General features: G+C 40.4%; 1 protein-coding gene across 2 annotated transcripts in view; it reads right to left on the bottom strand.

Moving 5' to 3' along the window:
• The window catches only part of LOC125768967 (uncharacterized), a 33536-nt gene extending 16415 nt beyond the window's left edge, over nucleotides 1–17121 (bottom strand). The window contains exons 1-2 of one of the 2 annotated variants that reach the window (XM_049437308.1): nucleotides 16650–17121; nucleotides 6859–6967 (exon numbers count right to left, since the gene is read on the bottom strand). The gene's annotated coding sequence lies outside the window, so the exon portion shown is untranslated. Of the gene's footprint in view, nucleotides 1–6858; nucleotides 6968–16157 lie in introns of both variants that reach the window. The other variant, XM_049437307.1, reaches the window with a different exon arrangement.
• Nucleotides 17122–25133: the final 8012 nt, after the last annotated feature.

The following is a 25133-nucleotide window of genomic DNA, read 5'->3' on the forward strand; positions in this document are numbered from 1 at the left end:
CCTCCCCCAAACATCAGCAAAACAGTCTAAGCGGATCAACATGAAACGATAACATTTATTGACTGCCCAGGTGTTCACTGTTTCGATTGGAAGTTTTCGCATATTCACCTCTCGCAAGAAGAGAAAAGAGCAGCTCCCCCAATCAAGAATCCAGTTCTCCTTCCGCTGCAACATTTACGCCCCAAAAAAAAAAAACCTGAACCCAACTCCAACGGACAGCAAATGTCGCGCAAATCGCCGTTCGTTGCGTGCCTGGCCGTAATATTGCTCACTTGGCACTCGGCACCACAAAAACCCCGACCGGGTTCGAGTAAAATTTCAACTCAATTGTCGAATCGGCACATTGTAGTACGATCGGCACAGAAAGATTGCTGACCGTGCGTCCCTCAAGGACGCCTATTTTCGATAACAGATCCGAAGTCCGAGACCGATATTTTGCAACCCTCGCAATACGCTTTGGGCGATGTTTTGTTTGTTGTTCTTTTTTTCTCTCTTCCTTTGCATTTCTTGTTTTCTTTTGAAATTGGTCCGACAACCTGTTTTTTTTTTCTTGACACGAAACCGAACATAAAGTGGCGTATTACTTCGGGGTGGTTTTTTTGGTTGTTTGGGGGGGACGTTCAACGGGCGGACATAGCACCGGCCTAAACGTTTATTTTCTTAATACCCTCTAGGAAAAATAGACTTAAGTCTGGAGTTTTGGGGTGTTTTTGTTGTCGCTGTTTTTGATGGGGTGGGAGGTTAAAATGTTAAGTCGAAAAAACGATACAACAATCGGATGAACTGGTTTTTGTGTGTGCAGAAGCGCTTTTATCTAAGCTTACACATTTGTCAATCTCGACCGTTTCAAGATGAACCAGTTCGATGACATTAGGCGCCGGTTTGCTATTACGATCGACTGGGTCGAAGAAGCGAAACATAATTTTTATAAGCTTTTACATCACTATTTAATCTTTTCCACACAAAGCGAAGCTTAACAGGACTTGACATATTTTTAAATAAAATGGTAAACAATATCAGCAAATAAAATGGGAAGATTTATGATACACCAAAGCGCACACAAAACGTTCTTCTCTGGTCAGCAAAATTGTTTCTAATTTAAATAACTTCAGCACACCGATATTCTCATCTTCACCTACAAAAGTTTGCGACCAAATAACCCATCTCATCAACCATCATTTGTATGCCGCAACCTTACCGGCCCATGGTATGTTGCGGACTCAATTATGTTGCAACCGTTCGGTGACACTGTCTGTCAGCTATCCCGTTTGGCAGCTGCTCATGAATTATGCAAAAATACCTTTTTATTAGCACCTTTTAACAGACTCGTACCATTGAACTCCAGGGCTTGTGTGTGTTTTTTTTCATTCCGTTTTTGAAAACAAAATAAAACTCCTCATTTAAATCACAATCCCAAAGGAATGTGTCGTGTTTATAAGTTTGTCACAAATATTCCTCGTAGAAATCGTGCGCCTGCCAAACATTGTCGCCATATCGCTTGTCGCCGGTAGGTAATGCAAAATAAAAGCCCTCCCCCCATTCAACTGCCAATTTAGTGACCTCATTTGGGGGAGTAGAAAAGTGCCTTACTGAGGTGAAACATTTAGCACCCCGCTGTGAGAACGGGGATTGGGTGAGGATTTGTCACGAATTTCGAGCATCGAGGACGGAAGTTTGGTGTTTGGTCCGATAAGGTACGAAGCTACAACGAAGCTTCGCCGGTAGTGTGATTAACATGTTTAACTAACCGTAAAGTGTTTTAGACTTTAGAGGATAGACAGACACGTAACGAGAGCACACTGCGCTGTGCATTGGTATTCTTCGATTACGGCAAACCCTTAAAAAGAACGATTAACACTTCCTTAATGGGGACGTTGTTTTTTACGTTTTGTGAGGGACGTAGGTCATACATTTTTACACGGGCACGGCTTTCGATTGGCAAACACACTACAGCGTAACCGAAATTGCTTTGGCGACAGAAAAGCAATAAAATATTTACGACTCGATCGATAAGCGCACGGCATAAAGAGTGTTTCATCCTTCATGCAAAAGCTCCCAGCCGGACAGGTTGAAAGCATGTGCCGTTTATTTGTTCGATTTTGCAAAGGAAAAAATCCCTCACCTGAGGTGGTGTGAAAATTTTTCACAACTCACAACTCAAACCCCATTTTAATCCCGACCCTTTGGGGTCACCATCCTTGACGCTCCGTGATTGTGCTTCATCTTCACCTTGCACACGTTCGCGATCAATTGTGTGAGCCAGTTTTTTTCTTCTGCTCTTATTTGCCATCATATTTTGTACGCCCTCATTTTCTTACGCCAAATGCCGATGAGCAAAGGGCCAGGAAAAGGGTCCCACGTAGTCACAGTATCACAAAGGAATGGCTTACATAATCGACCACATTCCTGACCCGGTGGTACGATCGCAGTGAAACTGAAACCCTCCTCCAGTTGCAATGGGTGCCCTTCTGGAGCACGGCGAGCGTAAGCAGATTCAGATTCTGCCTGTTGTGACCGCGGTGACTCTTTTTTTTTCACCAATCGTAGTGCGAACCGTAAAAGGAAAGCGGTTTTTAGTTCGTTTTGCGAGCCACAACGAAACCGACAACCCGTCATCTTCTACCGCACACAAATCATAGCCAAAGATCGATCATTCTTTACGCTTGCGGGTGAGAGGGAGAGGGAACCGAGTAGCACGAATGTCACCTTTTTCAGTACGCTTCAAAACAAAATCTACCAAACCCGACGGATGGAGTAGTATAAGAGAGCCCTAATTGATGACTGCAAACGCCGTCTTAAAAGTGGAGCAGGTTAAGCATTCATGATTTTCAATGGTGAAATAATTGCTTCAAGTAAGAGAGAGAGAGAGGGGGAAAAATTGACCCACCAGACTGGGTGGAGGCGTTGTGTGCGATCGCCGACAGTCGTAATTCTTAATTAATTGATCTTCTTTACACCGGACACGGCCCAAAACGGACCTTATTGAGTGTTGGTTGGATGTGATTTCATCAGGAAAGGTATGACACTAAACCTTCGCTCCGTTTAACACTAGCGATCGAAATCTACACCGCTTTATTCATCGTGTCGCTACTAACTTTCATCTTCTTCATGCACAAAAAGAAGCGTCCCTTAGATCGGACGTGCAAGCTTGAATAAGTTACCTACTTTACCATCATTTCACCTACTTTTCCTTTCATGGCAAAAACGGTGTACCTCCCACAAGCAAACTACCGTTCGATCGGGATACGATCGTTCTGAAATCACGTGAATCAAGGCGAGTCCATCGATTAACATCCTCCTAGCGGCGGGCTATAAACGATGCTAGCGGTGGGATGATTTCATCACTGTTTATGATATTCGTACGTTGTACGTTCCCGATCCGGTGCCAGATTCGTTCCAGTCATGACGCCATATGAACATCTCGCTGCGGAACTGGAAGAACGAGTAGTTTCAGCGTTAGTTACTATGTATTCCCTGAACAGGGATGAACCTTCCAAAGCTCATATTTTACCAACTCGTTACGAACATACGAGTAATTGTTGCAAATGAACGTTGCTGTGTTTTGAGATTTAAAAATATTTGTTTCCACTTTCACCATGGTAAGGCCACCACCGGGTGAAGATTCCCGCCGTACATAGCAACATACCGTGGCAACATAATTTACACCAAAACGAGCGGGAAGCAAACATGTTTCGGAGAACTGTTTGCTCGATCGATATGTGGCGAGCGAATGCAATCTACGCTGATAATTGTTTATCTACCACTAGTACCATCCGGCTAATGGGCAGTAGATTAAATTTTTTTTTAATGAAAAACTATCACGAACGAATAGGTGAAAGTTTTTGCACGTTTTGAAGTCGGCAAAAGCATAAATTTATGCAGTTGGTGAATATTATGACAAGATACTGTTTACACCTTTCCGCACAAGTGATTTAGGTAATTCGGGACTTCATAAACAAGAAAGTTAGCGCCGCACCCTGGATGTTTTGTGTTTTGTTTATTTTTCTCACGAAACAATCACTAGTTTGTGAGCATTATGAGTTATTTCGTGCATGAAATATTCATAAAGCAATCAATCAAAACTGAAATCCCATGTTTTACTACTTTTACGTACAAACGACTTCAACGACAAAATAAGCGACGAACCTTTTTTTAAAATAGTTCAGTTTAGTATTGATCAACGTAAAACTTTTAACTGCTATCATTTACAAGTATAAAACCTCGAAAATTATTGCGTTAAAAATACAAAATGGTGTTTTTTGATTCATTAAATATTAGTTATTGGTTCGTATTACTCATGAAGGTAAAGATGATGATAAAAGAAAAAAGGCATTTATTTTAATTAAAGAATCTTTTCCTGTATAATATTTCTTTCCTCCTTTTTATTTGACGTTAATTTGAATGGTTCCCCTTTAATATCGTCTACAAAGTGTGGCAGCAAATTTTTCAAATGGCCCACAACGGCATATACAGATACCTTCCCTCCTACACATCCTAATATCCTAACAGCCATAATCCTAATGGCCGACATAAGTATGTGTATGTGTGTGGGATTGTTAAATAATTCCAATTCATAATAAACATATCTATCTCGAATGCTACACAGCAAACAACACTCTAGATGACACCTTCGTTCGCGCGCAAGCCGACACACGCCGACGTAAAGGCGAACGATCGATGAAGGTGCACGCCACCTCTAATTGATTTCTTTTGTACGCTCCACCATTTCACCCTTGTGTGAAGCGTTTGCATTTCTCCCCAAGCAGCGGTGTTCCGATGTTTAGACACCTTCAATCGAACCAGACCACAGGCAGATGGAAAATTGCGTGGACGTATTAGCAGACGGACGATCGCCTTCCTTGGCGTTAGCAGTTTTACCAATAACAAAAATACACGCAAACACACACACACACAACTCAACAATAAGTACGTGGACGAGTTTCACCCGATCGCAAATAAACGAGCTCATTAGGCAGAAAGGGCAATATTCGCGCCAGCACGGTGTAACATCGTCCCGCACATTTGCAATGGTTAAACATTTGCCCTCCAGGTTTCCCGCTTCGCACCCAGGCGAAGCCCTAGAAAAACCGCTCGTAGTTCAATAATCGATGGGGCGTTAAAATGGCGACGCTAATGGTCAATTAATACACCTTGTTTCTAGCACCGTTGCTTTACCTTCGGCCGGTCGAGAACTTGCACCGACGAACTTCCCTAGAATGAGTCCTGCGGCAATTGCAGAAACGCCTTAAATCGATGCTAAACATCCGTCTGACGACCGATAGCGATATGCATCCGGGGCATTTTTCACACCCTACAGAGGGTGGAATGAAAAGGACACCCAAACCATGCCGGCCGTGTATCCACCCAATGTTTGTCACTTTTGACTCTTTCTCACAGCGTGTGTGCGTGTGTATCGGTGACAGCCGGTTTTTGTCACCTTCTCCGTTCGGATCGACCGACCGGATCGAACTGCCGAACCGCCCCAAAAGGCTGATGTCATCGTCACAAATAGCGGCTTAATCATATGCGCAACCAGAACGCACCAGGCTCTTGAGCGCTGACGGGCGCGTTACCGTTTTTGTTGCTTTTTCATACGTTTCTGTGCGGTTTGAAAATTGTCAATAGTGCCCGGTACGGTACGGCCTTTGTTTTTATTGATTTTGGTGACGATCATACCGAAGTACTTTAAATCCAAAAATGCTCATTTTATATGCTCAACAGATGATACCACAGTTTTCGAGTGGTTGGGTTTTTGGTCGGTTTTTGTGAATGATAGATAGCAATAAAATTTAAATTATTCATTGATTTCTAATGCGTCACTATTTCGATTCAAGCGCTAAGCAATATATTCCTTGCGGCTGAGAGAATGTTGATTATTGGTGCAGTGACCAGGATTGCGTTGTCAAAAGATTAACCCAATATTTTATGACTTCATCAAAAAACTTGGATTTGAAAATTCAATCAAAATCGATTGTAAAAATAATCATTTAAAAAAAAAAGTTCATAAAAGGTTTAACTTGTAATACAATCACTGTTGTCACTCTCTCTCTCTCTCCTATCATATTTGGGTCATCTAATCAGTTAACACATTTTTCAAACTTCCGTATCCTACTTCCTTCCTGCGGTGACCACGATTGCACTGCGGTGATGTTTACCTCAATGACATCATTCACCGCACAGTACAACCGTACTGAGCTGGAAAGAAAGTTACCATTCCAAAAATATGCATATTCCGTCAGCCCATTGCTTGATTTTGTCGATTTGTTCGGAAGGAGAAAAAAAAAGAGAGAAAACATAAACTTCGCACTTACCAAAATCTGAGCAAACGGGTAAGCAATAACCAATTCTGAACGGTTGTGTGCTTTTCCATCTGCTAAGAAATCATCCCAGAATGTATGCGAATTGGCGGGTGTGTGATAATGAGCCACGAAGGTCATCCCGGAATAAGGCGGGGAGGGTTGTCAAATTGGTAGCGGTTTGGTAAATAAATTCGGAAAGATTTATTTACACCTTCCCAAAAAGCTACAGCACACTCCCAATTAATACGCCGGCCAAGAAATGATCGACCAAAGCTGACTACCATTTGCAAAAACATTTCTTCCGAACGGCCGAATGAATTGTCTCCATCCAGTGAAGTCGTGTTTGCTTGATCAGCTTAACCAGTGTTGTGATAAATGGGAACATATAACGTTGACTTATGTTGTGCACTTTTATTTCCCACCCGGCAGCCCTGTGACCCCTCTCGCCCCTCCCTTCCACGACCATTATCCCACCCGTCCTTAAATGCATGCTGCTTAAGAAGGTCAACTGGTGCTCTTTGATGGTGTCCAGCAGATAAGATTGCGGTGTAACACTTACCCGATGGTGGTTTGTTTTGCCGATGGTCGACGGTGGACTTTTTCGATAATGATGATCCCTGTTTTGCTTCACAGCCGAAACGTTCACGTTCGTACTCGTTAATGCAATGCTGCAATAAAAACAAACGATGTCTTTCAATTAGTCAGGTTTGGTAAATAAGTACAAGTGTCTAAAAAGAACACACAAAAATGACATATTTGGCTATTGTAATAATAAAACTGTTTAAATTTACATACGCTTAAATACTAGAAGGAACATTGTAAGTTAAATAAGTAGCTCAAAGGTTGGCGATTGTGATTGACCTTTAGATAAGGATAAAGTAGGATATAATCTTCGTCCACATTTGTAGATTTGGTATGTTTAAAACAACACCAATTAAATTGCATTTTAAAACAAATTGTCCACAGAGTATATAGTTATATCGAATTGGGTTCATAAGAAAAACGTTGAAAATCAAAAACTAAAACAAAGATTTACTAATCATTACTGTCAGTCAATCGATTGCATTCCATAGCAAATTGATAATTGTTTTCATTTCACTCCAGTTAGATAATTTGTTAACACCGTAACACCAAGACAAATTGGGAAGGCAAAACCATCTGATTATTAACTTCTGACGCCTAATTAGGTACATTTTCACGGCTCGTTTTTCCCCCGTCACCGCTTATCATAACGTAATCGTAACCGTGGGCTCAACTAGTTTTTGACAGTCACCTTTCATGGTAGCACCAAAACTCTAAACACCATTTCACCATGACTTCTTTGGTGTGTTTAAAAACGAAACAGCTCCCGACGACTTCTCTTTCTATTCTCTTCTTCAGCATTTGGTTTTGTTTCGTCCCGGTAAGCCGGTAAGGGAGCATGCAAATATTGCTGATTTTGCCTTGCCTTCCATCAGCGGCACGGATCGATTCGTTCATCTTCCGAAACAGCACACGCACAAAATAGCCCTGTTTGTCCACTTTCACGCCAAACAGCCGAGTGCACGATCCACCCACAAAAATAAATGGCAAAAGTTGCCGAAGCTGTACTGTACACTTCACGCATCGAACGGCTGTTGACCATCGTTTGCACCGTTCTACGCAAATACACTAACCGTGCCGAAGGGTGAAATTTGCGCGAAAAATATTTCTTTTTTTAGGGGTTATTTTTTGGTTTTAAAGAAATCCCCTTAATTAAACAATAAAAAAAACTTTCCTTAATATAGAAAGAAATGTATCAAGTAATTTTATTAATAATTAATTTCATAACCAAATCTTGCAATGGTATAAATCAATGGTCTTTGCTTTGTAGTTGTTAAGTTTCATTGTTTAATGATTGAATAACGTCTTGCAGTTCTAGGTAAATAAAATCTTTAGCAATAATATTAGTTATTGATTGTTGTTTATTGCATTCATTGTTGTTTATTGTTATGGAAGATTCCAATGATTTGTTTTTTTTTATTTCTATGTGCAGTTTTTATATTCTATTCGTTTGTTTACTTCGTTTTTCAGAACTTTTTTTTTCTTTTATTTGTTTTACCTTTTTCTAGTTTTTTCAGAAGTACTGTCAATATTGAAATGCTTTTTTCTTTATTTGATATTTTGGTTTGACTTGAGTTATCGTAGAGATTATCCCACGATTTGGAACCAGAGCAAGTTTTTTTTGTCATGCTGTCCTTCAACACTTCAATATCGTTCTGTAAGAGTCATTATTCTGTATTTAAATAAATAAATATAAATCAAAATAACTAACAATGACAGACAAATTATAAAATTTTCTTCATAAAACTAAACAAACCATTAGTGACATGTGGGTAACGTTAGTGTATGGAAACACTATGACACCAGAAAGAAAAAAATCCGAACGAAAACACATTTATCTTTCCCTGAAGCTACCCACGGGATACAAAGTAGTTTGCAAAACAAAGCAAAAACAAAAAATCTCGCAAATAATCCCCCCTTTTCGTACGATTTGCCAGCCTTTATCGATGCGATCGTTACGTAAGTGCCAATGGGATACGTAACGGGGCCTGTGGTCGCTATCGGGACCCATCTCGGACGCTTCCACTGAAGCTGCCCGAGAAGAGTCGTCTCGGTCCCAAGGCAACACACAAGTTCACCGAAAGCGAAACCTACACGCGACTTCATCCCACCGGCCTAACTAACATTCCGCCCAACCACCGTCAAACGCCATTTACTCCCACACGGTAACGCCTGCCTATTACAAAGAATCCAACGAACCGGCGCACCACCGATCCGGCAATCGGTCACGATTTTTCAGTAACAAATATATGCCAAATTGGCAACGCGGCCAGCAAATGGGCTACTTTTGATTGTTGTGCCTAACACAGCACACAACACAGCAAAACCCATCACAATGCGCTTCAATTGACAACAAACGGCAACCATTTCAATGGTCTATTAGACGCAACCACACGGTGTTACGCACGTAAACCGCCCCCCGACGGCCGACCGCAATGAATTGTGTTCCGCATTTTGACATTGGGCACGCACCACGTTGAGGGCGGTTTGCTTAAATTATAACTTCCGATTCGTGATCTAAAACCTTGTTGTGTTTTTAGGATTTAGGAAGCGTTTTGTTGGTCTCTTTTTTTTTGCTCCGGTGTGGGACGAACTTTATAGGTTTTTGGTGCTATGTTATTACACGATTTTACTTCCTATAATCATCCACAAATTGATCGAGGGTAAATGCAAAAGCACTCGTCAAGTGGTAGTGATGATCATATACCATTTTGTGGCGAATAATCATTTGTTTAAATGGTTTCAAACGAGTAATTGAGCAACCCAAAGTGGTGAGTAGAATGTTAACAGTATGCTTTCATGTCCTTTCATCACAATTATAAGGATTTAAGCTAAAGTTATTCAATTTTAAATAGTATTTTTAATTGAAAATATGTAAACTTTTTCCGCGCGAGGTAAATTCTGGGTTTGAAAAAATGTGTTAAAAACTAACAAAACTTTTAATTTATTTTACAAAGCCTGACATGAAGAGAATGATATTTCCCGAGACTGTTTGAATTGTATTAGAAACTTCGTACAAATATTTTTTTCATCCCCTGAGTTTGCGTTCAAACATCACTCAATCATTTTGGCCACGCGCCCAATCCATTCTTTGACGTTAATCCATTTTTGGCGTTCATTTTAAATCGCACAAACATTATCCACTTCAACGGACCATCCGCAACCAAAAAAAAAACCCAATTAAATGTGCGGGAATGCAGATAAATTCTATCTGAAATCCGAATTTGGGTAGCCGTCCGGATTCCTGTCCATCCATCCATCACAATTGCTCCCATCGCCGGGTGCTTGTAATTGGAATGAAGTTATTCGCCTTTAATGCGCAGAATTCAACATGACAAATTAAATCCCTTCCCATTCGGTATTGTTATCACGCTTTGCTTTAAAGACGCAGTACCGCTTTTGCACCTTACATTACAACCGCAACATGATCGATGTGGTTGGGCTTAATTCTGCGTTTTTGGCGAATGAAATTTCCAACGAATTACACCTTCCGAAGCATGGTGCAAAATCCGCTCAATTCCGTTCGCTGTCGGAGCTTTTTTTTTGTTCTTCTTTTCTTCTGGAGAGGGTCATTTCAAGGAGGTAGGACCGCACAGGCGATCGTCATCGCGTCCCACGCACCACGTTCAAGTGGACCGCGCAAGTCCAAATCCCTTTTCGAGGGTTGTTTGGCCAAAAGTGCCAAATTAACATTTTGATACACACAAAAAAAAAGACACCTTCCTTTGCGGATCTCCACGGAGGATCTTAAGCTGGACGATACGTAGCAAAACGCCACCTGGCGAGCGGGTAACGAATTAGCAATTATTCGAACCCTGCATAAAACTGCCTTATCATTCGGTGAAATCAATTTTACACTCCAAACCCTTGTGATCCTTTTGGTATTTTGTGGGGTTTTTTTTGTTGTTGGCTGGGAGAACAGTGGAGTCCATTCTTCCTGCGAAAATTGAGTCTGATCTTCAAGGTAAATTGATATGTTATTTGAAGATTAAAAGTCCATCCAAAATTTCAATTTAATCGTTTTTATTTTTATAATTTTTTTTTTTATTTTATTTAAAAATCTGACAGATTAATGGACAAGAGAGTGATGGCAAAATACCTTCAAAATACTTATAAATATTTTATCTTTCTTTAAGCCGTCAATTAAAACGGAACGGATTAAACTTATGTCGCTTTCTAAACACTTATCGTTTCGTGCGTGATCATCGTCCCCAAAAAAAAGTTCCCCGAGATGACAGAGCGACAGTGTGCGCTGTTGGGTTTCGCGCCTCGTGCGGCAATCGCGATGGTGATAAATTGACACCGTGGCGCAACCGTGGACGCGCACGCTCGGGCACACTCGTACGCTTACCGATCGCGATAGGTGGTACCGTTCTTTATCGCGTATTTTGTCCTCCACTTATTGTCCGTCTTTTGGGTTTGTCAGATTTCCATCCGAAAAAATTTAGTCGAAAAAAAAACATCCATTGTTAATTGGTGGTGGCCTTTGGAAAACATTCCGCTTCCTCGTGCCAACTCGCCACAAATGCAACGTCCTTCAGATGAATCCTTTCATCTCCCACACCGCCCTGGGTGTTTGGAAATTGGAACAGACATGGTAGAAATATAAGAATCTGTCAGCTTCCAGTCAACGGGTAAAGTGGATGGCCGCAGGAAACCGTGCCACCCTATAACCTAGCCGCTTTCGTAGAAGGACACCGCATAACTCACGCAACTGGCCATGTCGGCTGTCTAAGCGCCTGGAAACACACACACACACAGCATGACTGGCACCCGGCAGATGACAGCGATTCTATTTTACCACATTTTACGGTTGTGAAACCATTTTTTGACTCTGCAACAGACTCTTTGCAGAACGCGCTAGCACGGTTAGGAATCCTTCCGTACAGTAGGGAAGCAATAAAATATGTAAATTTGTCTAACATTCTAAGCTTGGCACGAAAACGGTTTGTCAAAACATGTACCATAAATTTGGTTTCGTTTTTGAAACTAAATAACGGAATTTTATTCTAGCGACAAGCAACAAAAGTAGACAAATTAAGTTCGTGACAGCTTAGTGAAAAGGGATATTATAGCAGAAGAGAGAAACAAATATTTCTTTAAATTTGTTTTGGTTAAATTGACAACGGTATCTACGTATCGATTAATTATTCTTAATGGAGTGAAGGTTGACAAAAAACGAAAGACTTCAACGGGCGAAACACAACGAAACTAATATATTTTATTATTACATTTTAATACAGTTAGAAGATCTGTATTTATAGAGTCTTCATAAACTATTTAAGATGCAACAACAGAAGAAAGGAACAAATATTTCTTTAAATTTGGTTTGTTTGAATTGAGAATGGCATCTATAAATCGATTAATTATTGTTAATGGAATGCACATTGACAAAAATCGAAAGACTTCAACGGGCGAAACACAGAGAAATTAATATATTTTTCGTTTACAGTTGAATATAGTTGGAAGATCCGTATTGATAGCGTCTTAATAAACTATTTACGGGACAGTTTAATAAATCTAGTCCCTTCTACCAGCGAGGCAACAGATTAAAAAAATAATCCAGAATTTTCCGCAACGCAAAATGGAGGACAGTTTCAATGGCGTGCTGGTACTATTCTATTAGGTGTGCCCGAGTTCAATCATCGAATATCGCGATAAGCACAGTGAACAGTTATTCAGCGTAAATACAAATTTTTAATGATACGCTTAACCTCCCACCAACCCCGATTGGTGCACATTCCGATGCGTTTTGTAGCAGATGTTCCATTCCGGTCAGACCACTCCCTTTCCGGCCTTAGACGACCACTACCAACCAGTTGCCATAATGTACCATAAACACGATCGCGTCACCTTACACACAAAGCGCCCCACCGAACACGCAACGGCATCCATTCAAGCGACACACACGATTCGTTCAAGGTCAGCTACTTCCCGGCAGCATTAGCATGTGTCCTGCCCACCGTACACTTCCTTCCACGCTGCTGCCCACCCCCCAGAATTACTCACTCGGTACGGTGCAGCAGATGATCGAGAAAAGCTAACCTTGACAGCCTCCACTGTCAACTCTAATCACGTACGCTTCGTCTACGTTCGACATCGTTCATCGACGCCGTGGGATGACAACAGGGAACGGAAGCACACACTGTGCTCTTTGGCCTTCCGTTCTGATGCTGGCAAAACGATCAGTTCCGACACTCACGCGCTACGCTTCCTACGGATCTTTGGGCGGTTTTGCGCTGAATGTCAGCCTTCGTGTCCCGCTCATGCTGCCCGCCGTAAAGCGCATGACGCGCGGACTACGGTGATGAAGAAATGCGGAGGTGGCCATTCGCTGATGGACAATGTACACGTTCCCTTGAACTCACCTTCAGCCGAAAGCGTTTCTGTCGCTTAAAAAGAAGCTGCGGCGTTGTGAGGTTGCATTGCGGGAAGGTGGAAGAGACTAAACTGTCGATCGTGAAACGATATTTGAGTGTTGTTTTTAACATCCTCGATCAAGTGTATGTAGCGAAGTGACACTTTAAGATCAATCGTACAACGTGATCAATGTCAGCCATTATTATGTGATGTTTAAAATTGTGAATGAAATGAGGTAAGACATTACATGATAACTGTGAATATTGTGTAACATTCTTCAAATCATTTATACTTTATAGTACTATGTTTTTTTCAGGTGTTTGAATGTTTTAAAAATCAGTATTAAAGTAATTCTTCCAATCTTATAATTCTTTATTATTAAAATACCAATTTTCATACTAGAATTGAGAGTTTTATTTCTACCTCAAAACACATATGTACAGAAAAACTCACATCATAGTCAACGCTTTCAAAATATGGTAATTAAACTCCCCAACATTAACTGAGTCCGACTTGTCCACCGACGCACCGACCCTACACCCGGCACGGAATGATCGCCGGTAAACTTCCTGTCTTTACGTATCGTTTCCTGAACAAAAAACAATCAAGAACAGTGTAAGAACTGTACGGTCAAATGACCCAGACCACCAGGACAGTGCCGCAGCACACAGCATCAAGACGGACCAACGTAAATAAACCCCACTAATGCCCATCAACGCCAGGTAAGAAAAGCACCGAGAAAACTAATTGAAGAATAATCTCCACGATAGCCGATGTGCGGCTGTTGTGTGAGATGTGATTATAATTGGGATGGGTTCACCAGTCCGAAGCCATGGGAACACGCTCCGGCAGCCTCCGGTAAGGGCGAACCATTGACGTTAAACCGTCGGTTTTCCTAATCTTCCCTCTCCGGGGACAATTTTGCTGGTTGTTGTTTTCTTTATGTAATAAAATCTATGCTTCGGGACGCTGAGACGCACTGGAAAGGAAGAATAGGGGCGGCAGGACTAAATGACTCTGTTTTATTGGAGAACTATGCACCGGATACTTGTTCAGCTAGCAATCAGGCGATGTTTGAAGATGTCTGTTACAAATTTATATCGCTCTCAGAGGAAGAGTTTTCACGTTAATTCAGATTAAAAAATAGTCTGCCGAAAGAAGAATAAAGAGGAGTTTTTAATTCTCTTTTTCTAAGGAAAAGTGTTTAGCATTAGGATATAAATTTATGTACATTCTTTTATGCTATAAAATACATCGCATTTACTCGAGGATCATAATCTCAGAAATATCTGGTAAATGTGTTAAATCGATTTCCAAAAGCGGAAGACAACCAATTGCGATTTGGTATTTATAATTTATTTTATTTAGGAATTTATAAAAAAGAGGAAAATTCGTTACATTTTTAATTAATAATTGATTAGAGGTTTAACAAGAACAAAAGAAGTAAAAAATTTGCTATGAAAAAAAATTCTTAATTACCATCAAAAGTCCGACATTTTCGACATTAAATGTCCGACAAAAGTTGCAATTGTGAAAATTATATTATAGCATCGTGTTTAAAGCAATTGTAACTATTGACAAACTATTTTTGAATCTTTTTTTTATTAATATTAAAAGTCCGACATTTTGTCCTCAGTTGAAATTTTAAAAATTTCTATTTTAACAAACTATTTTTGAATTTTTCATTAATAAAGAAAAAATCAAAATACTGATCAACGAAGCATTCTTTTCAGTTCTGCTAAAAGATCAAACGTAATTTTCTTTTATCCATCACGTTATACAACGGTCGGTAAGAAAGATAAAATGGTTGATGGTGTACTCTCTCTCACCCGCCATAATTAAAACTCGTTTCAAAGTTGAAAAGCTTTCGTACACTTGCGCAATAAATCTCTAACCTAACGCTGTTGACAATTGTGGTATGGCGTGCGCCCATACGTGCGTTGACATTCCTGTTCAACGAAACAAAAAAGACACCGAAAAAAAAACAAAGAAAATCTACCGCAAAACACCCCTCCCGGCCACCCCACACGGAGAATACGGAACATCCTTGAATTGATGATCTTTTTTTTGTTTGTTATCTGCCTTGACGTAATAAAACAAATTACCATACCAGTTCCAGAGTTGGATCCATTTTCTTCCATTGCTTGCCCACCCCGCCGGGCGATCTTTATCACGATAAACATTCTCACGGACCCAAACGCATCAGGTAACCAGTTTTTTTTTTGTAAGTATTTATTTTATTTTCATACCTAATGTCCTCGGTACCGGTCGGCGGGACAGGGACGCGTTGTGAATGAGCATTTATACCAATTCGGTGAATGAATAAACTCATCTCACGGACGATCCTCACCTGTCTTCCTCTCCAATTAGCCACAGGGTTATGAGCTTCTAATACTGAAGAAAATGTACAAGTCGCAAGAAACGTAGAACCAGAAACGATTTGGCAGCAAAACCATGCACGAAGCTTGTAAGTTGCCTGCTTCAGGAATTTTTTTTAAAAAAGAATATCGAATTATGCCCACGCAATGATGAACCGCGACCGGTCGAACTACGCCGACTGCATACCGAATCGATTATTGTGAATTAATTTGGTGGTCCATTGTTTACGCATCGCCCGCTAGCCACAAGATACCCTGCGCTGAGCTTGATGCGGTCGTCCGCGAACCTGCCGCAGAATGGGACGAGAAAAATATCATCAAAACCGCAAACTCAAGCGTAACGAGCGCCGTCCGTTGGTTTGTGGTTTTTTTTCTCCTTTTTTTCTTGTTGTAATAATTACCAAATGTGTATGAAGTGAAGGAGCAAAATAAGATACATATTAAAATTTCATATCTTTTCATTCCATAATAAAGCGTCAGCATTTTTGTGGTCGTAAGTGTAACGAGAATATTTAGCAAAACATGAAAACACATTTACCTGTTTTGCGCAGGATCGGTTGAAGAGGTTGTCCACTGGACGATCCGAACCGTTAGCCTGTCGCTAGCTATAATCTTCTTCCTTTACTCACACTTGATCGATCGTACGCATACGTCAAGTGGCGGTAAGATAAGACACACGTTAATCCAACGAACAAACGTCACAAAGTGCCGGGAATGGTGACAATCGGTTCGATTACTTCTTTTTTTAAATTGAACCGTTAGCCACGGTATCAGATGTATTGGGTTTCGGGTTGTTTTTTTTTTGTTGTTGTCCGTCCACACTTATTACAGCTGCTTTCCTTTTCTGTAACTGTGATCACTCACGGTTGTGGTGGAATTTGATACTAACCCTTGACGATTTTTTTTAAATTTCATCCATTTACGGGGTTTTCTTATGATGGCAAAATTACACTTACGCTCGTAATGTAGGTGGTACCGATGATAAGAACGAATTTTTGTGCAAAACCAATTTAGCACCTTTAAGACTCACCTTAATGTGCTTTTAAAATTATTTTACTTATTTAAGCTAAACGCGGTTACACAGTACATTAGTGGGTTTGTCGCTTGTTTTCGGTTGAAATCTTTCCTCCCTCGTAAACACTCACTGTGTAAACACTTTAACACCAAACAATTAGCACTTGTTACATCACACTGCACAAATAAATACGGCAAAATATTAGCATCCTTGTCAGCTGGCGGGCTTGAAAAGGAGCAGTTCTCGGACGAGAAAGGTACGAGTCGTAGGTTTAGTTATTAATTCCCTTTCGTTCGAACTGAACGATTCGATATTCGGTTTTGGGCGCACAAAAAAAAGGCGTGCGCATCCCGTTTTCGTTCGGCGTGTACCAAAAACGGTTTCCGTGCCGGTTTTTTTTGTGCACACTATGCGGTCGGATTAAAAGACACCAAAAGTCGCACCAATTGTGGACGGTACCGCGTTCGGATGGAGACTGCGCAAAAATGGCTTTAAAATCCAGCAAATCTCGTCCAAAGCTTACTCGCGGCCCGCTGCTTGAGCATGCTTGCGTATTGTGAACGAGCTCTCCCGCTCTCAGCTTGTGCTGATGGTGAGCACGAGCGACGCGCAAGCCATATGGAACAAAGGGCTATACTCCATCAAATAGTTGGCTAAATATCGAATGGTCAAAAAGTTGACTCATTTTTTCACTTGAGTGGAGCTATGTAATTTAAGTTAAAAATGATTAAATTTTCTAATGATATTTTTACTGCGTTATAAAACAAAATACCTAGTTAACATGAATCTGAAGTGGGGTTTAAAAATCATCTTAAAAAACTTGGGTAAAAATAAAAAAAAATATTTGATTTGATTTTTTAAGCAACACAAGTTATTTTTTTTATTAATACGGCTATCTGAGTAAAAAAGACATTTTTTTTCGTTTTATACACTTTTTTGCATCATCTTCCCATAGTTCAAATTCCTTTAGTGGAGCGGTACGGTTAAAAACACGCGAGAGAATGTAATGCCATACTTCGCACTACAGAAAGACTTGTACGCCACCGCAAGCGGCGAACCCCACCACCCTTTCCTCCGTTCGTCATCCGCCGTACGCCGAAAAGCGGTCTGATCCGAACGATCCGGTGGGGTGGGATCGGCAATGAATGAATTGACGATCGTGTCCGCGCAAGAATGAAATCACTCGATCGATAGCACCAATACCATCGCTTTGCATCACCAGTGTAGGTGGTACCGAAGGCAAGACAGGTGTGATCGCGAAGGTGTCTGGCCCCGTTCCGTGGCGGGTGGCGGGGTACCCACGGGAGGGGGGTGTGGGCAGAGCAAACAAGAAGCTGAGGCGGTGGTAAGTTAACGAGTAGTTCGTACGTCACCGACCCACCGCAACCCACCACCCTTCGGCACCGATCATGGTCGGCCGCGAGCGATCTAAAGTTATTCGCTCGATTCCTATTTATTGCCAAGTGCACTCGTTTACGTACACTCGGGACATCTTTGGGACAGCGGTACGTGTGTAAAGCAAAAAACCTCACCGTCGGTACACTAAACGTACACAACACAATTAACTCGATCGATCGATCGATGGCTTGCCATTACTAACACCAGCAGACGGCGAAATCCGTCGCAATTTCGAATGGGAAAACTTTGGTGACTACTTTATGCTACAAGAATCGGCAAATATTTCGTACACCAGTGAGCAGCGCATGGAAAACAAAACACTTTACCGCAGCAGCTGCTGCTCAATTAGTACCGCACAAAAAGTGATGCCACCGCTACAATAATGCAATAATCCTTTGCCATGTTTGCTTTATTGGTTTCCGATAGCGGGTTTTAGCGATGAAACAATATAAAGTACAAAAAATCACCGATACGTCAACCATTGTCATCATGGTTGAGCGAATGATATCCCACATTCCGTTCACCCACCCTCCTTGGGGGGGGGGGGGAGTTCTTGGGGTCGAACATAAATTTGGTGGTGCGAGCTAATTAATATAAATCACCGATCAGAATGCCGTTCGTACAATCTTCCTAGGAATGGGTCACCATTTCTAAGCTTCGTCAATCAATTAGAACTGCTTATTTGAGCGTGCAGCGATAATGATTGTTTGGTTAGGTTTGGTTACCACAAAACCCACCGGTACTAAATCTATGCACTTGTCATACACTACGAACCATTTGTTCGTTTCGTACAGTGCGTGAACGAAAACAAGGTGGAACATCCGCTTTCTTGTGGGTAAAGGAGCGCCAAAAAAAAAGAAACAAAATTGTAATTGCACAAATATGGACCTTTTTGCAGGTTGGAAGTAGTTAAAAATTCAAAACGTCAATCAGATCGTTTTGCTTCAAATGTGTGTACACATACACACGACGAGGGGGGGTGATACACATTTCCGGCAGATGTTTTATTTAAACAAACAATAAATGGTTTTAAAATATAATTTTAAAGGCGAACTTCGTAGTTGGCTTTTAAGATTTTATATCTAATGGGTTTGTGATCGAAGATTAGAGTGAAGTAATGGGAATTGATCATACATATTCAAAATATTATTCGAAGTGGATTTTATTGCTTTATTCTTCGCTTTATAACACAATATTTTTGTTTTATAGTTTTATGACTTTGATGAAAACACGTTGAGGTCATTTTTTGTTAAATCGCTTCAATTCATTACATATTTATTGAAGATTTAAATATAATTTAAAAATATTAAATTAAATTCAAGTAATGTTGCTGATTTATTTAAAATATTTTCAATCATTCTTGTTTCTTATCAATTATGGTGTAAAGCAATATACAATCAAATTAAAGGGCTTTCCACCTAAAAAAAAACCTATAATAACCCTAAATGACAGATTGTAAACTGACACCCAAAACTGTAAGGAAATAATTCGTACAACTTCATCAGCTAATGCATCAAGCATTAGAACCAGCCCACCCGTATGTACTACCACCAACGGCTTAATGAATGTTTTTATGTTTTCCCTTCAATCGTTTACCGCTTTTTTTCGGCAGACATTGATATCACGAGGCCACTAAAACATGTCGATCAAGCACACGACACAATGTCGACTTCTACCATCACGATTCGGCGCTCTCGTGAATCTCTCCCACCTTTCCTCACTACGGCGTGACACTGAACCTTCCCTAAATGGCAGTCAACCACCCCTTCGAGCCTGGAACGATCCCCCCGCGCGTCACCCTTCCACACTGGTGCACACTCACACACGCTCACGGTGCTGGGTAATAACACGCAACAAGGTGACAAACGTGTACGAGTGCAGATGGTTGCAATTTTCACCATTCGCCTGCATTTGCACCGTCCCAGCAGCTTCAAAATGTGTCCTCGGTTAGGGAATGGACGAAACATTACGATGCTGTGTGCGAAAATTGTCCAAATCTCATCGATCGAAAGTGAAATTTCGTAACCTTCAGTGGTCGTAAACGGTCGAGCGAGTGATGTTGCTGCATCAGACATTGCCACCGCTCGGAGGCACAACATAAACAGCAACATCCGTCCCCCGTGTGTGTTCATCGTGAAGATATGCTGGTCACAACGTACAACGTTCCACCATCGGTAGGTCGTATCGCACCAGGAGATCGGCCACGGCCATGTAATTAAAGATTATTGATTCCAAGCGATCCTCACCACGTACCATCACGCAAGGGTGCACGGGGTTTACAGCAATCAAGTGACTTCAACTGACCCAAAATCGTAGCGACGAACGGGGCATTCATGTCGCTCGGTTATGATCGCGCATAATTGCTGTTTTATGAGATTGGTTAAACGAATGCCAAAACAGTAAGCTCGGGGAGTCACTATTTGTACCGAGTTTGGCCAAATCGATTCGTTCTTAACGATGGTGTGTGTTTGACTGCAATGACTCCCTCCATCCTGATAAGGAATGTTTTCCATCTGGTGATTAATTATTTGCTTGCAACAGTCTGTAGGGGGGCGCATTTCCGTTCGCAAGTTGGAATTAAGAGCAAAGCCGATTTCCATTGGCGCCGCTGGTAACCCTGTAAACGGTAGTGTAACAAGACGTATAATGTTGAGATCAAAAGGTGGCATTTGGAATGATTTATTATGGGTTTTTTTTTCACTGCCAGTTGTGCTTTTTTAACGCCTAGTTAAGATGTTGTATACCAAATTAGAGATTCAACATTTTCGGCAAGGTTATGTTGTCCTTAACTACTTCTTTATTTGATTTGATTGTTTTTAATCAACTTGTTTGCTTATCGTTTTTTTATCGTGTATTAGAGTTGTATATTGTATTTGTTTATTTTTTTAATTTTTTTTTATTTATTTACTTCTTTGTGCTTAGTTAGCTTATTTATATTTATTTATATTCATTAATATACGTTTTATTATTTAAAATTATTACGTATTACCATTCATCAGATTCTTTCTTCAGTTCAGTTCTTTCATTTCGTTATTTATTGACATCAGTTTAATATTTCTATCATTTCGTCACTCTAATTATGCTTCAGAATCTGTTTTTGTTTTCTTTGTGTGTTTTCTAGCATGCAACATTTTTTTATGAATTGAATAATTATTCTTCTTTCTTTCATTTTTTTTCTCGATTCTATACCTTTCTTTCTTTTTCTGCCTTTCTTTATGTTTAATTAATTCCTTCGTAAAATTTGTTTACTCATACTTTTATGTTACTCATTTCAAAAGTAATTCACCTCCAACAATGTAAAGCTCAGCAAGGTTAGTTTCGATATAATGTTCTCTCCCTTAATGCACACTCAATTAAGGATGAGTTCGGGTGATGACAATTTTTGCCTTATAAAACCCGTTGACAGTACAGTGACCCCGGTTCGGATAACGGCAACGCGCCATGTCGTAATGTTCACGCCGCAGACAATCAAGACTATGTCCTTGCTCATCGTAACGACCGATCGAGCAAGGGCATACACACCAAATGAATACTTCATTCAAAACTCGTTAATGTTTTACGATTATAGTACAGCTATAAATTTTAAACTCTTTGCATACCATAAGCAGCAAAAAAAGTAATGTTTCTGTAGGTGATGTAGCAGTGTAGCAAAAACACATTTTAATGAGGATTCCACCATTTCGAATAAAAGATGCATAATAATATCGATAGCATTCCCACAGATATGTCTTTTCCCTCACCCTGATGAGGAAGAACAGAAAAGTGTGAAATTATTAGCAGCTTCACGATCGGGTCATCATGTTTCATCTGCCGACCTTCCAATATACATCCAAAACAACGATCGTAAGTAGATGGGTTTAATTAAAAAAACACAACCCCAAATCGAATCTCCATCGCTCTCGCATCCCCCCCACATCCTTCGGGATGGGGTAATGGATGGCCATTAATCAGTGCACCAATTGCGCCACATGCCAGACGGCAAAACACGTGTACGCTTTTTTTTTTTTTGGTTGGCCCAAAAATCCCAACCCAGCTGCATAATGTGCGCTGCGAACCCGTGTTGCAGTAATGATGCACATTGCAGGGCAGCTCAGCGTATCAGCCTACGCAGCCTGACAATCCTTCTGCGTGCCGGGAGATACGCGTGGAAATATTTGGCGGTTGACTTTAAAGCAAACGCTAAGGAACACTTACCAGGGGACAGTGTTCAATAGACAGTGTGGTGTGTGCTGGATGATCGGCGGTTGCACGTAGATTCCGGTTTCGGCATCGATTGGCCTGGCGCGTATAGAATTAAAATATTCCAAAACGAATCATAATAACATTTTTCATGTATTTTTTTAATATTTTCTTTTTTTTTCTTTTTTTTGTGCTTGGATGAAGAGGGAACAGCTAAGCACAGAGTGAGAAAATATGCAAACATGCGTTTTTTCAAAGGACATAACGAGCTTCACGCTCAGTTGATAGCAAAGGTGTCGAACAAGAATAGGTGTGACATGGTCAAACAAAAGTTTTTTTTTTCAAAATCTTTCTTCTAATAACATGTTTCGCCTTTCAGTTCAATACACCAAAGATCATTTATTGAATCTTATTTTGATTATCTTAAATTAAAGAGTAGCAAGTACCTGATAAAAACAAGTATTACTCTCCTATGTCGACTATATCGACTTCTTTATGTTCAATCATAAATCGAATCTTCTAAGGACGACAAGAGATTAAACAAATAATACTGAATTTAAACTTAAATTCCTTCCTGTATGTCGCCTTTGCTGACTTTTGTTCTTTTATACATTTCAAATACAATATAGCATATCTAAAACAACTTAAATGTTTTTTTTTTATAAAAGTTTATAAAAGTAATACTTCCAGCCAGGTTTGACACGTATGCCGTATGCAAGAATATTGCAATAAAAAACCCTCGTTGATAAAAACGAAAATTCGACAGAATTTGCCAAAGCAACAGTGCCGAAAACCAGCTTATGCACAGTGTAAAAATGTGAAGAAAACGGACGCGAAAAATTGAGTCGCTGTGAAACGATGAGCCGATGTGTCGCCTCGGGGGGATATGGGTAGTACCCGTGCTTAGCGTAACATCTCTATAAATTCTGTGCCTCGGGTAAAACACGAAAGGCTTTTAAAGGCACAAGATAGAGAGAGAGAAAAAAAACAACCATAAATAAAATAAGACAAAACCAAACCAAACCAACAGCCAAACGCCAAACATCCCTTATTGCATCCCTTCTTTCGCGTTGCATTCTCGTTAGGTAATGAATTTGCTTGCATTTTGTGCTTATGTTTTTATTGCAAGTTATATGTTTTTTTTGCATTTGTCGCCGCATTTCTCTGAAACTCTTCCACGCAGAAAGGAACGAAAAAAACCCCTCCTTGGAAAGAGGCATTGGTGTAAAATTTAATTAGGATTAAACGAACGGTCGGGAAGAATTATCGCTTGGCATAATTTAGGCGACGTCCGCACAAGGGCAACTGCGGGATGATTTCATTGCAGTGCTGCTCGCACCACTTATTGTACGGGATTTATTGTGATTATTTTGTTGTCCGATGCTTTTGTGGCACGATGCAACAAGGGGAGACACCTGATGCCCTTTTTATATGGTTCCATACGTGCGTTAATGATATTTTCACTGGTTGCGAGTGCGTGACGCAGCATGATGCTTTAAGGTCCTGTGATGTTTTTGTGTGTTTTCCCCCCCTTTGAGTTGCTGAATTGGTTGAATAATGAGAAAGGAACTGAATGAACATTTGCCAACAAACAGTGCTCTTTGGTTCGTGGTCATGCTCGTGTAATGTGTGCTTAAGCACACAACAAAAGCTTTAAATAAATTACATTTTGATAATTTTATACGAAATTGATAGCAATCATTGGATAAAGTTTGTTTTTTCATGGTTTAATTCATCGTCTTTTATCGCTTATAAGGTTGTATCTTTATTCTTGATAGGTTTTTATTTCTTTTTTTCATAACATTTTTTTTGTTTTACAGAAAACAAAAACAATTAATTAAAATTGTAAAAACAAATGAAGTTTTATATACCTTCACTAGTTTACTGAACATTTCATCAAATTATTAACATCGTTCTTCAATTACAACTCTAATCCTTCTGTCCTCACTAACCTACATCCAAGCGAAACACCACTCAACCACTCACTCTAATGCACTTTGCATTCGATCCTTTACCACAACTTTACCACGGCAACAAACCCTTGCCCTTGGCATCAGCCAAAGATGGAAAGGAAACCCATTGAACAAGATTAAGTGGCGATAAACATCTTCTTCATCGGTTTCGGTGCCTTTGCGATAACGGCGCACACGATCAAACTTCATGTGCCCAACGGGCGTACGCATACACATTAGAGGCGTCCGTCCCTCAGAAACACCTCACCGGAACCGGGCAGGAACATCGTGGCTTACCAGTCCCAATCTCCCAAACAGCAACAGCAGCATCACATTAACAACACTCCAACCCACTCCCACCCCCAGGACAGGTGCCGCTCATACCCTTTCTCATTTTTGGACCCGTTCAAGTGAAGCACTCGCTCGAAAGAAGCACACGAAATATGTTGTTAGGACCACTTGACGCTGCTTCATCCCCGATGGTTGCATTGGTGGGCACAATTTGACCCCAACGGCTATCTTATCCACTTTTGTGCTAAGGATGACGAAATTATGTTCTACAATTTTCGGATTTTCTGTGTGCGTGTGTGGTTTCCCTTTTTTGTGGTTTCGCTGTTTCCACAGCTTGCAACGATGGTGACCGTAGTAAGATGCACAGTAAGGGACCAATAAATAAATCCATACGGTAACGATAACTACCCGAAATTCATTCTCATCAATTGGTGTGGAATAGTTTTTTTTATGCTGGTTTGAAGATGATGATTTTGTGTAGAAGAAGATTAAGTAAATTTAGCAGAAGATTTGCTTAAAAAAATAAAGTTTGTCAATTGTTTATAGACATGTTATTAGATTAAATATATTTATGAACACAATCGACACAAAAGAATGAAAAGTGTTGAAAATCCTTGTTTCACTACTACAAACAAACAAAAGAATAATTCAATAGAAAAGAACAATGTATAACAGTGTA

Source organism: Anopheles funestus, chromosome 3RL (genome assembly GCF_943734845.2).
Source record: "Anopheles funestus chromosome 3RL, idAnoFuneDA-416_04, whole genome shotgun sequence".
In the NCBI taxonomy this organism is placed as follows: Eukaryota; Metazoa; Arthropoda; class Insecta; order Diptera; family Culicidae; genus Anopheles; species Anopheles funestus.